Raw genomic sequence first — 13,540 nt, forward strand, 5'->3', positions numbered from 1 at the left:
ATTTCATAATTAAGTACATCTTTGCATTTATTTCTTTAAAATCCAACCTATTTAAAGACCAAACTTCAATCCCTAAAATAGTGCCCGGAAGCACCATTTACAAGTATGGTCTAACTGGTTTGAAAGGTACAAATTAATGCCTAAGCTGTGGCTGATGCGACCAAAACATCAAATGGGAACCATGATGAAAATCTCAATCTCAACCAGTACAAATTTATGTAATTAAACGGATGTATTTCTTTGTCTGACATGTCAATGTACAATTTTGGGCTTTGTTAAGCACTTTTTAATGAAAGTAGTTTCGGCACCACCATATCAGAGTGCATTTGCACTGGAGAGTAGAGAAACTAAATACTTGAAAAATGCTTTGCTTTCATGGCATCCAGGCATATCTGACCCTGTTTTGAATTCAGAAGCGGAAGGCTCGGGATAACGAAGTGCTCTGGTGGAAAGATAATCTTGAACAAAAAATCTATGACTCATCGTGGTTGATATGTAAGGCGGCTATTATTCATTAGTTGTTCAAAGGCTTTAAATTGAATCTTTTGGAAATTATGTTGAAGACGTGTAAATTCAAAAGAGGAACTCAATTGCGGGCCACACTGTAGCTGAGCGTAATGTGTTAACTTAATTCCGGATTGTCTATTCTTATTAATCTAGCAACAGCCAAACCTACATATTTTGGGATGTCGAGGAAAAACATTTTTTTTTGACAATACTTTAGTCCAATATAATGGCGTTTAAAGATTTAGCGGAACTTATTTGTGTGTGATTGAATCAGATCGATTGCAACATTTGGGTGTGATCGCGTTCAAAAGTGTTAACGTTGTTAATGTATCGCTAGCCTCTCTCATTTAAGTAAAGAACGCCATGGAAGAATTCTAGTGTTTCTTTAGCCATCGTCCTTATACGTACATGCCGTGGAAAGACTCTCCGAAGCTCATTCATGAGAGCAAAGAGAGTCCATCCATCTGTCTACTGCAGGCAGCACTCTTCAGGATGATAGCTTTCAGCTCCAAATCTAGTCTTACTTCTGGCATCACTGCCAATGTACAATGCTCGTCTTATGTTTCGTATGTTGAAATTCATCCTTAGAGCATGCTTTCCCATTTAAACAAGGGATTTTGGGAATATGGTATCATTGTCGTTGAACATAACCATCTGACACTTTCCAGTTTTGTAAGCTTCTCACTGTTTCGGATTTTCCCACCACTATTTTATTTGCCCATCTTTGATTGATTAGAGCTACGCGTACATGTAACTTTTCAATGCTTCTTTCCCTAATTAGGGAAAGAGGGACCATTTGTTAAAGCAATAAGTAGAGATTCCCCACGCTTGGTCCACCTTGCATTTTGGTTACCTCTGAAGCTGGTGTAGCCGAGTTGACTAAGTGACATGGTGGACAAGGTGTCGTGGGTTCAAACCCGGTACCGGATGTGCACCGCTTAAGACATCTGGAATTGTCACATGTGGAAGGACAGCGTAACCAAGATACTAAGCACTAAGTAACATATTGAATTTCAAACTGCAAAACTTATGCTCTAATAAGATCCCTCAAGTGATTGCTCAGAACACCGGTCTAACAAATAAGATTCACCCAAACAAAAACAGATTATCTAATAAAAATGTACTCCATTGCTCTTTGCAAACTCAAGTTGGCTTATATACGACAGCAAAATTCCTAAAGATTATCTTTATTTTCTCTTTAATTATAATTATCCACCACTCAAACACATCAAAACACTCAATGTGACAAATACAGTTTTAAATCTAGAAATTTTTCCTCATTCCTGAAGTAGTTTCGCATTTCGAAATGAAAAAAAATATGTTTTTCATTTCTTCTCTGTTTTCTGTTTTCTGTTTTTCTCTTTGGTTTGTTTTCTTTCGTTTCTTTTTTCTGTCCTTCTTTTCTATATAATACGAACTGATGAGTTTTCCTTCAAATCTTTCATTTTTTTTGTTTTTATCTTACTCACGTTATCATATCGGAGCTTGACCTCTGTAACATTATTGACTATATGCATAGGTTATGTCCATTATATCTTGCTCAGGTCTTTGTGAAATCAAGCTTTTGCTTTCCCAGAACCTAAGAAATTACATGTTTTTGAAATCGTTCATATTTTAAGATATGAATTATCCTATCATGATCAAACGTTTCTGTCTAGAAATTGCGTAATTTTTTTGCAATAACATCACAGATCATTAAATCACACGTGTCATAAAAATTATTTATGTTGATTGGATCAAGTTTAAGAGCTGACGAAAAATTCGCCTTGCTATTCGTCAGTCAGAGTGGACGTTCAGTTAACAACTAACATGAAGAGTTAACGTTTCTATGAATTTCTCCGTTAGGATTTGAAATCGAAATAGTTCTGAAACTGACACTTTGGACGGACCAAATCAAATACTTGCGTTTACTTGCGAAAACTTCTTGATTGCTTTGATGAAATGGAAAATGACATCAGACCTCAACATAATGGTCCAATACTTTGATGATTGATAAATAAAATCCAGTCAAAAAGGACGAAAAAAATAAGAAAAAAAAATCAGTACAATGGAGGACAAGTAACAGCTGATGAAAGGCTTTGTTCTGTTAAATAACCATTGAAAACTTTTTACCATCCAAACGCCCAAGTCCTTGGGGATGAAAACGGCAAGTCAGGAAATGGAATGAATGATAAATGGTTGATTAACAATCTGACAAACGATCGAAAAATGGTGTCGTCGTTTTCACAAGTCAAATTTGTTTGTTAACCAGCTTATCCGAAAGAAGAGAAGGGAGGCTTGTTGATAACAATTAAAACAGCTCACATTATTGGCTAACAATTTTGTTTGGTTTATCCTTGGTTTTTCTCGGCTGTTCTTGAAAGACACCTAAAAATTTCGTCAGGAAATCACGACTGTAGAAAGTAGTTACTTATTTTGATGAACCCAAAGTTATTTTGGTACAATTTAATGGGAAAACTCCGTAACCAATTACAAAGAGTCGTTGTAAGCCATGGTATTGTTTTCTATTACAATAAGATGGGCAAATAGCAGCGACTTTATGCTCGTAGCTCACTGAGGGGGACGGGCATGATATTATCACCGATGACTTTGGCAAGATATCAAGAACCTCGTTTGCAAAATCTCAAATTTCGCCCATGGTGAAATGAGATGGCGGATCTGGGCTCCTTATTTGGCATGGGTAGTTCTGATAAGCTGATTAGTGTTGCCAAATTATTCCATATTCAAAGGCCAAATTTCGAGATGAAAATGAATTCAGAAACTTGAGTTGAAGCACGGAAACATTGAGATATTGCTGATTCGACAGTCATTCCAAAGGGTCGAAGAGATGGTTTGTTTGGGTTGAATTCAGTTATGTGTAATAGAAAAAAAATGATCTCCCTCTGTAAAGGTATTCACTGATATTCCTCCCAAAATCGCATTCATAATCTATTTATTAGTGACGGAGGAAAGGTTTTCACTTTCGTATCATGATTCAAATTATAAATCATTAAACTTTCAAAACTTGGCTGGCTAGCTAAGGTAACTTTCCAATTATGTGATTATTTCGGTCATTGGTGCAAAAGAGAAGAGCAATGATTCACAAACCAATTATCAATACCCTACTGATCATGACATCAAAAACATTCGCACATAACTTCCATTGCAAACCTTGTCATACGTATTGCATAAATCAGAGGTCAACATTAAACCACCTGCCCGACGTGTTAAACCTCTTTCAGCAAATTCTTCACCCAACGAGTTGAAAAGAGTTTGATCTTGGTGCTTATTCATAAGCGTCAAATTAAAAAAAAAGCACTCAAAAGTTCGACCCAAGTGGGCCTATAAAAGCAAGACCGGTCATCGTCAATTGCAAGTCGACCTGAAACATTCAATAACATCACATCCCTCATCTTCACCAAAAACAATCCCATCCCGTGCCAATATGCAATCCGTAAGTTTTCTCATTATTATGCCTCACAAACTGACCAACCTCAAATGCAAAAAATTATCCTGTAGATCGTGGTTTTCTTTACTTTATTGGCCTTGAGCTTCGCCACCCCCAAGAAGATGAAGTGCCCCAATGATGGAGACCCCCGAATACGCTCTCACCAAGCCAAGATAGTCGAACTCTACGAGTTCTTGAGCCGAACTCGAAGGAGATGACCTTGATGTAAACATGGAACCCGTGGAACTCAATATGGAATCCCTGGAACTTGACGAAGATGAAAGTGCTCGGGAAACGAAGCGCGAGGCCAAACCCTTCTTCTGGCGTTGGCTCTTTGGATACCGACGTCATCATGGTTATGGACATCGAAAACACTCAATCATTGAGAGATGATCTAAAACTACCGAGCATTCTTGGTGACATTGAAGACATATTCAGTAGGAGATTTAGTGAAATAGCATCGGATGAAATAAAATATTTGAGAAGATACCAAAAATGGTTTTACTTTCAAGAGGTCAAACTTCTCATGATTTTGGACTCTATTTGGCTCAAATAAACTGTCTCACCTTTTTGAATTTATGGATCTGGGTTTGACAAATTAGGCTCACAAATTCAAAAACCAGAAACGAGTTCAATGGCCAATGAGGACTGGTTTCGAACAGACCAATTTCCATGTTGCATAACACTAGTTTATGAACTTTGCGCACCGTAGGCATTATTACTATATACTATATTGTACCATTTACAAAACCCAATTAAGATCATGGTCCGATAGTGGCCCTTGCTCTATCATACTGTAATTTTTAGATTATCATCTCCAATGGGAGCTTTAGTGTCATCAATTGTCTGGTAATATTTTTGATAAGAGTGCGACATGTTTATGACAACAGTGTCTGACATTTTTCAATCACTTTCCAAATCCATACTCCCAAATATGCATCTCGTCTCTCATATGGATACCCGCCATTTTCAGCAGTACAGCACTCACGGACAGCAACTCATCTGCATGCATGGAAAAACATATGCAAGGGTTTTACCTTGGTATCTTCGTGCTTAAAGCATAAAGGATTAGCTTTCGAACATCTCCCAGTTCCCACCTTGTTCTGAAGCTGGCATGAATTGGGGAATTGCCAGTATTATTTGAGGATCCCCAGTTGAGTAACCCGAAGAACACAGTTTAAGGCTGTTACATGTGCTCTTTAAAAAAAGTTAGTTCGGCTGGCGCCTCGAATGGCGGAACGTGCGTTTTTATCCTCCGACAAGAATCTTGTTTTAAGGTTTAAGTCGATAGAATAGGTCTAACTGTGATACCAGTGAGCGGGGCGACGCCCCACGAACAGTGGCCCCATTAATCTGTGATATGCCCCGTTCAATGCACCTCCCTTCCAATCCTTCCTCTGCCCATATTCCCGGCTCACGTCTTTTTCAAGACGTGAGCTTCTATAGCCCTCGAACCTCCTTCCAATCATCCCTTCGTTCCTTTTCCCCCCTCAATGGCCATAGTGATATCTCTCTTTCTAGGTCGGATTGAACAACTCGGTATCGCGAGGAACCAGCATCGGCGGGCAACAGCGGATCAGCAAGCGGAAGAGGAGGGAATCAACCGTGTCGGCCTGCTTTCTCAACTGTCATGGACGGGCGAACATGCTGCGAGTGGCCGGCTGCGGGACGGTGTCTCAACAAGATCCGAGGACACGCCTTCACTCTTATCTGAGACGTGGGTCACCGAGGAGAACACGAGATTTGCTTTCCTGGCAAAACAGAGCTTCGCTAGGTTCATGCCAGAAAGCGCCGCTGGGCCGTGGTCGGCCCAGCGGTGGTTGGAGCTCTATATTACTCAAACGCTTTGAGCCTATCCTTTCTCTCATTCCATCTCCTCATCACATAGCGTGAATGCCCAACTGCTTACCATCATTGGCGTTTACTATCAGCCCAACCACGGACTATGATGATCTCGTCCTCGGACCTCACATCCATCCTTCAGAAGGTGGAAGAATCCGGAGAAAGTCATCATTGTGGTGGACTTCACATCCATCCTGACTCAGGTGAATTCTCCGAGCTCGCCCAGATCCTGAGCCAATTGGAGAATTACTCTTGCGCTCCGACCCGGGAGTCCCAAACACACACCTACTCCGCGGGCGCCTCTGTACTTGACCACATTTTCATATCAGAAAATATTCCATCTCCGGCCAGTTTCGTCCATTCCACTGGCCATGTCTTGATCACCTCCCGATTTCAGTCACCTTCAAAGATGCCCCAGAAATTTCCATCATCTAGGCGTGACTCGAAATGGGAGGTGCGTGGTCAATGTGCAGAAGTGCGCGGCTCAACTTGAGGCCATGCAGGCTATCCATCAACACCGGAGCTGTGAGCAATCCAGCTGCAGTGGCCCAAGGCATTTCGCAAGCATTTAAAGAGTCCTCCTCCGTCGAGAGGAGGAGAGGAGGACTCAAAGACCCCGTGGTTCAGCTCCTACCATCGAGAGCTGAGGGGTAAAATGCTCAAAACTGCGTAGTGCACAAAACGAGGCAAACAAACACAGGAGACTTGGAGCCAATATTGCGAATATCAAGAATTGCATTTCACAAGTCTCTGAGGAGCGCCGAGTAGCCCACCAAAGGTTGGAACGTGTAGACCTGCTCTCTTCATGCGGCCCGTCCCGGATGGCGGGCTTGTCAAATGTCTCAAAAAGCCAGCAGGTTTGCAAAAGCTCGAGCAGGTCCAAAGATGTTTTTCTAGGAACATTGAAGGTATGAGAGAGCTCTCGTACTGGGAGAGGTTAGAAAGGTTGGGATTGTACAGCATTCAGAGAAGGTACGAAAGGCATCTGATATTATACGTTTTCAAAAGCATTCATGAGCTTTGTCCCAACCCAGGATTTAGGGTAAATTAGAGTGACCGTAGAGGCTTAATGTGCGTTTTGAGAGCACCCTCTAGCCCTCGAGAATCCAGGCTAGTTAAAACAATGAAGTCCGCCTCTCTTCTTTCTCGGGTTCCTTCATTGTTCAATTTGCTGCCCTCGAATATTCGTAGGGTTTATGTACGGGTGGATCCAGTAGCAGGATTTAAGTCAGACTTGGACAAGTTTTTGACTAAAATTCCGGACCAACCTTATATTCAAGGATTAGCCAGATCAGCCAACTCTAATTCGTTGGTCGATCAAATAATATATATAAATAAAAGTCAAGTATAATAAATAATCTTCTCGTCTTGAACTGCTGGGATTCCAATCCCGGTAGCGGTAAGGAAGTCCGCACAAAAAAAAAGAATATGAAATCTGATCGACCAACGAATTGGAGTTGGCTAGCCCTTGAATATGGGGTTGATCAACTGCGAACACTGGACAGTCCCAACTTTGAGAGCTCTCTCAATCCTGTGATGTTCCTAGTGAAACATCTTTGGACTTGTTCGACCTTTTGCCAACCGGCTGAAGTAATTGGAGCCCAAATGAGCGAGGCATTTATTCAAGATGTGGCTGGACATCCAACTTGTACAGAGTTTGCATCGTGATCCCATCTTGGGACTAAAATGTACGATAGATCCTATCCAATCACTGGTTTGAAAATCTCTACCCACCTTCAACTACAATTTTTATGTTATTTGTCAAAGAATTATCTCACATACAAAGGATAAACTATAAATAGTTGCGATATGCGTGATTGCAATCGTAATCAATAGCAAATAGGACTACTTGAAAGTGTAATAGCGATTATGTAATTGTTCTTGCAATAACATCACAGGTCATTAATCCTCTGTGTCATATATGGATTTATGGGCTTTTCACCGTGGTTTTTTTTCATGTGGATTCGATCAAGTTCAAGAGCTGGCGAAAAAGGCGCCTTAAGTTATGTTAGTTAACTTTGATAACGTTAGCACAAAATAAAATCCCTTGTTTACATGTACATGAAAAAATCATGCTCCAAACATATGCAAACGAAAAACAAGTTGTTTACATTGACTGAGATGTCAGAAGAATGACTAAATGTGTTACATGCACCATGTATAGGAACCCTGAATGCATATGAGGGTCTCTAGCACCATGTTGGCTTTGACTTGAAACATTGATCTAGTCTGGGCGGACGGACCGGATTGTTTTTGCTTTCATGAAAGAATTTCGAGGAGTCTTTACTAGTCAGGCGTTTAAATGGGTGGATGGAGAAACAATAGAACTCTCTCAACGGGTTCTTACTCTACGGAAATGGTTAGGGACACATTAAAAATGACGATACTTTGGACCCATACCTCTCAAATGTTGCACTCGGCGTGATTGAACCACATGTAAGCTTCATCTAAATCGTTTGATAATGACAAGTCTACTTCTTATAAAAAACAAATGCAACCAACATCATAATGCAATGAGCAAATATAAATAAATGTATTTTGACATTTGTGCGAATATATAAAAGCTTGAGCTTTATTTGACTTAAAGTTGAAATTTGCGTTGAAACTAAATTTTAGAGTAAAACATTGAAGGCTACAACAGAAATTTGCCCCCGTTTGCGTTGAAATCTGCTGTGTGTCCAAATACGACGTCATCCATCTCTTTTACGATCCAACCAATAATCCATCCATCAGAAGCCAACCATGACATCATCAATACTCAAAACAGATTGATTCTATGTTTAATGGTGTAGCTAGCGTCTAAAAGGCTCCTTGAGAAAGGTCGAGGAGGAGAATCGAACAAGGGACTTGGCTCATGGCAAGAAACTGCCATTACCACTACGCCACGTGTCCTCTGTTCAAATTTTCAGTTTTTCCGAGATATAATATGAGACAAACTAATTGGTCCAAAACTCTCCTAGAGTGCAAAGAAATAGCCCAAACTACAGTTCTAGGTACTGAAATGCCACTCTGAGACTTTTTTCGTTCCAGTGAGGCTGCACTGTGTGTGCGATGGGTGGGGATCGACATTGACCATATTTAGATATGTAATTCTCAAAATAAAACTCCAAATTCAGGGAGCCAGTTTGCTATAGATGCATTAAGATATATTTAGAATGCGCCAAATACATTACCCTTTTTGAAGTTGTTCGATACAAGCAAAACGATCTAAAATTTCCTAAAACACTACTACCTTTTGACAAAAAATTTTGAAGGAAAAAAAATTGTTAGAAAATAATTAGCAACATACATGCGACGTCCATAAAATGTCCTAGTCAAGAGGATTTTCAGATGAAGAATCAATTTTGCATTCATGAAGAAGAACATCCTTCAATATCTACTTTAATGATTCAATCACGTACGTATCTCAAAAATAGTCCGCCAACAAGACATCTAACAAATAGAGGCTTCTTGTTCAATCAATTCCAAATTGAAGTAGTGTTACATACAATATTAATTCATTTGACCAAGAATTTATCAATGGAGGGTTGAATTTACATCATGTTTGAAAATGGACTGAAAATGACAATCGCTTCGTAAAGCCGTAATAAGATGATTGATTAATTGTCTAAGAAAATAAGAATGAAGGGGGGAAATCAAATGTAGCGTTCTGAATTTCTTCATTAAAAGTGAACAATGCCATCATAACGACCATTTCCGTCTAGGAGCATGAGGTACAGTATTTGCTATTGGCAATTTAAACGAATCTTTTTCGTATTACCTCAAAACTGTACATCTCTTTTTGTTGATACTAATATTGTAATCTATGTGTCAGATGCTTCACAAAACATAGATGAATGCTACGAATTGACACATATCCCTTTGATGCCATCACAGTTTTCATTTTTTTTTCATTTTTTTTTGTTGGTTCAGCCCAATACGAATTATTATATTCGGTTCGCTTCGATACGAAACATGCCTCATTTTTATCAATATCTCTTAACCTTGAAGCTATGTTGCCTTCACAGACGTCATGATGAACTGGTATTGTCTTTTGGAATATAATAATCATTAGTGAATATCTCTTGCCCTGAATCTCCCTCTAAAAACGATGTTTCATAAATAGTAGGTCCCATTCTGTTTGAATCTTTATCCCTGCCATTTTCGATGGTCCTTCGAAACAAGTTTTGGCGGCATATTCAAATACTCGTTCAAAAGTTAAAACCTTTAAAAAATACTTATTTCATCAGCAAATGAACTTGGGTCATTCGTTTTGGAAACTGCAGATCTTTATCTACTAAACTGAAGTGTCAATTTTTAGCATCATTTCTTCTGAAGGGCGGTCTCGTATTTCCTAACCGTGCCCTATGAAGTATGGTTGCGTAACTTTTCGTCTTTCGAACGTATCTTAAGCCACTCTCCAGACCTGAGAAGTCCTTTCCCATTTAAGGTCATTAGTTATTTTTCCATACGTAGCAAACCTCCCCTACCCATGAACTACTTCAATTTAGGCAAAATATGTCGCTCTGTAATGGTTTTGAAGTCTACAAAGCAAGAGAGTAACTAACAACCATGTCTATAAGGTGCTCTTCTTTGACTGATTGTCAGTTGTTTGAATGATTGACTGTCGATTATTTGAATAATTGACTGTCATTTATTTGAACTATTGATTGTCGCTTATTTGGTTGATTCTCCGTTATTTCAATGATTGTCGTCAGACAATTATGTTGCTTTTTCCTCGTGTGTTTTAAATTCTCGAGTGTTGACTGGACAAAATTCACGCCCTCTGTTGTTCTGATCATTTTTCAATCCCTACTTATTGAGCATACATGTATTGGAGGTCGGCAGCTTCGAAAATTCATCATTTTCCAAGGGTGACTAACTTTGCTTTTGGCCAATTCTTTAGTAAAGTCATGTTAGGTAAAACATTCTCTTTCGCATTAATCTTAGCCACTATTTTTTGTTTGATAAATGATTATTCAATGATAGATGCGACTATCTCTTGTGAAATCTAGCAATGGGGCAATTTGGAGGCTTTTTGCATTCGGCCCAGCGTCAACTTTACAGTACATAACGGATTTGCCGACATTAGCTTGAGTTTTATGTACTAGTCTGAAGGTTTTTTTCCTTCTAGCCCAGAGTATGATGCAAAAATGATTCTAATTTTGATTGATTCTGAAACGGCTACAAAAATGTCGTGTTGTAGTAACATTTTCGGACAAAACTATTGACTGGAACATGTGAAACATCGACCTTGAAAATGACGATTTTCGATCAGTTTGAATTTCCCTCCTTTTTACTTTGACAGGGAATGCTCTGATTGCTCCTTCGACTTTTCTTACCCGCAGTTTCAACCAATGACAAACCTTGTTTAAATTTTGCTGGCATTTTGTGACGTAAGGCCGCTGAATCCCAATAGAACAAATCGTTGAAGAACTAGAGAGACACGAGCCGTTTGAAGTTGTCCATGTTGAGTTTGCGAAGGCCCTTGATAAAGTTGATAATGGCCTGTTGTTGAATAGGCTAAATGACATTGAGAACCAAGGCAAAGCTCTTGATTGGACATGAAGCTTCATTTGTGATAGAAAGCAAATTGTTAAGGTTGCAGCCCTGCAGAGGACTTTGATCGAATGTACGTACTTTTGGGTCGCAGAGGAATGAAAAGAACGAAGCAGAAATCTACAATCCCTCGAGAATCCAGGCTGGTTTGAAAAATGGCCTATCGAACAATTTGCTGCCCCCAATATTCGCATTGTACAAGGTCTAAAAAATTGACGGCCTCATAAGATCTTTCTGACAGGATTACGTCCCGCACCAAGATTTTTTTGACATTGAAACCCAAGCTTTCATCTGAAGAAACTGTTGGAAACATAATGTCATATCACAAATGATCTAACTTGAGCCTAAAGACGATTAGCAACCCTTCCATCGTTTACCATCAAAAACAATGTTCGAGAATTTCACTGAGCGCAATCTTGGGGTCAGAACCAAGGCTGAAAGCCTGTTGAAGGCCGGCTAAAGGCTGAGGGAAGTGCGTGAGCCTTTCTCCCTCAAAGTAAAATCGGATCTTTCATGGTATGGTGGTAAGGTTTGTAATAGTGCCTTCTAATGAAACTGTGCCACTCAATATGATCCAGCTATTCCTTGAGAGTGGGGGATGTTTTCCAGATGGCACAAAGGTTTTCAGAAGGCACAAAAGGAGGCCCTTGGTTTCTTCACACCCTATACGTACTGCTCTTCTTAGGGCGCTTTATGAGGAAGCCTTTACCGACTATAGAGCAGAAAGGGTCGATTTTCGTTATTGAATTGTTCAGTTTGAGTTGTTGGCAAACTCCAACAAAATATTATGTATAGTTAGTGGCAATAGCCACCTAATTTCCGGAAAAGGTTTTGCTCTAAAACAGGGTTTGTTCAAATAGGAACCCCAAGGGCGTGGTTGACCCAATGGTAGGTAGGAACTCAATATTGCCTAGCACCATTGAGGTGACCAACCATACCCCTTACTTTGCCATATTTTAGCGTTATGGATGTTAAAGGTTGCACCAAAAAGGGCAGACTAAAAGGCTTTAAAAGTGATATCCACAATATTAATAAGCTATTATTTGAACAACATAACTAGAAACAAGCAATTACAAGATTAAAAAGACTACGATGACAGCTTTTTATAAAATTATTTCTTGTCTTAGCTCAAAGCTAAAAAAAAGTCAACACTTGTATTTGGCAATTCGGCCATTATCTGAGTCATGGGCTGGGTGTTTCGGATCTTTCAAAAGAAACATTCTTTTCCAACCTTTTTGACCACCTCTCTACCTTTCAAAAGCCAAAACTTCTGACGAACTTTGGAGAGCACATAGCTCACTCCCCCGTAATTAGATAATGAGATAGTCGACGATAATGTTCCACGATCAGTTTTGCCACTCTGTTTTTTGGGAGTCAGATCGCAGGATGGCATGAATCATAAGATAGCTCAAATCGTCCAACCCACAGCACTCCCTCACTTTTCAAGAACGGCGTGAGATTTGAGAGAGCAGAAGTTTTACCGACTTCTTTTCCGCTCGTCAACTCCTTGATCCCCGGGACAAAGTCATGTCTTAGGGCCCTTCTTGTCAGCATGGTCTCAGCCATTTCAAAATCCATAACTTCAATATGTAGATCTTGATTTCGCACTCTGCTTCGTCTAACCCAAAGAGCCAATGGAACTAGCTTTCGATTCATCTTTGGAAACTTCTCTTTGTGAGGGCAAAAACTATTCCACCTGCGAATCGACTTTCACCGCCAATGAGGAAAACTCCCACTAGGGTCGAATTTCATCGGTGATTCGTTGGATATCAAGATCTTTGGGCCAGTTTGATTCCTCCTCATAGAAAAAGGTCGGTCCGTTAATCCATTGGTCGGTAATGTCTTGCTTACTTGATTCCAAAGCTGATCGCGATGCTTCATCGGCAAATGTTCAATTTTCCATGTTGATGTAGCCATTCTTCGGGTTTGGTTCGCACTTGGATCTCTCCAATTCGGTTGGCCACGTAAGGTTTATTAAATGAGGAAGTAAAACACATCCAATGTCGAACACACGATGAATCAGTCCAAACCACCCTTCTTGCCAGGTGTGATCGTAAACTTTCCTGAACGCAACTCGCCAATCAGACTGCTAACCCTGCCGCACTTAATTCAAATTTTGCCACCGACTGTGATTTGCGCTGAGCAACCCTGGTTTTTGCCATGGCCAAAGCAACTGAGCATTTGTCCACAATTCTTGTTTTTATGTAGACCGCAGCTGTCACAGCT

General features: G+C 39.9%; 1 long non-coding RNA gene across 1 annotated transcript in view; it reads right to left on the reverse strand.

Annotated features, from left to right (window-relative positions):
* LOC131890866 (uncharacterized) overlaps nucleotides 1-13,354 on the reverse strand; it is a 15,661-nt gene extending 2,307 nt beyond the window's left edge. The window contains exon 1 of the long non-coding RNA XR_009374348.1: nucleotides 13,166-13,354. This is a non-coding gene — a long non-coding RNA (uncharacterized LOC131890866). The remainder of the gene's footprint in view (nucleotides 1-13,165) is intronic.
* Between the last annotated feature and the right edge of the window lie 186 nt (nucleotides 13,355-13,540).

This window comes from Tigriopus californicus, chromosome 11, assembly GCF_007210705.1.
Source record: "Tigriopus californicus strain San Diego chromosome 11, Tcal_SD_v2.1, whole genome shotgun sequence".
In the NCBI taxonomy this organism is placed as follows: Eukaryota; Metazoa; Arthropoda; class Copepoda; order Harpacticoida; family Harpacticidae; genus Tigriopus; species Tigriopus californicus.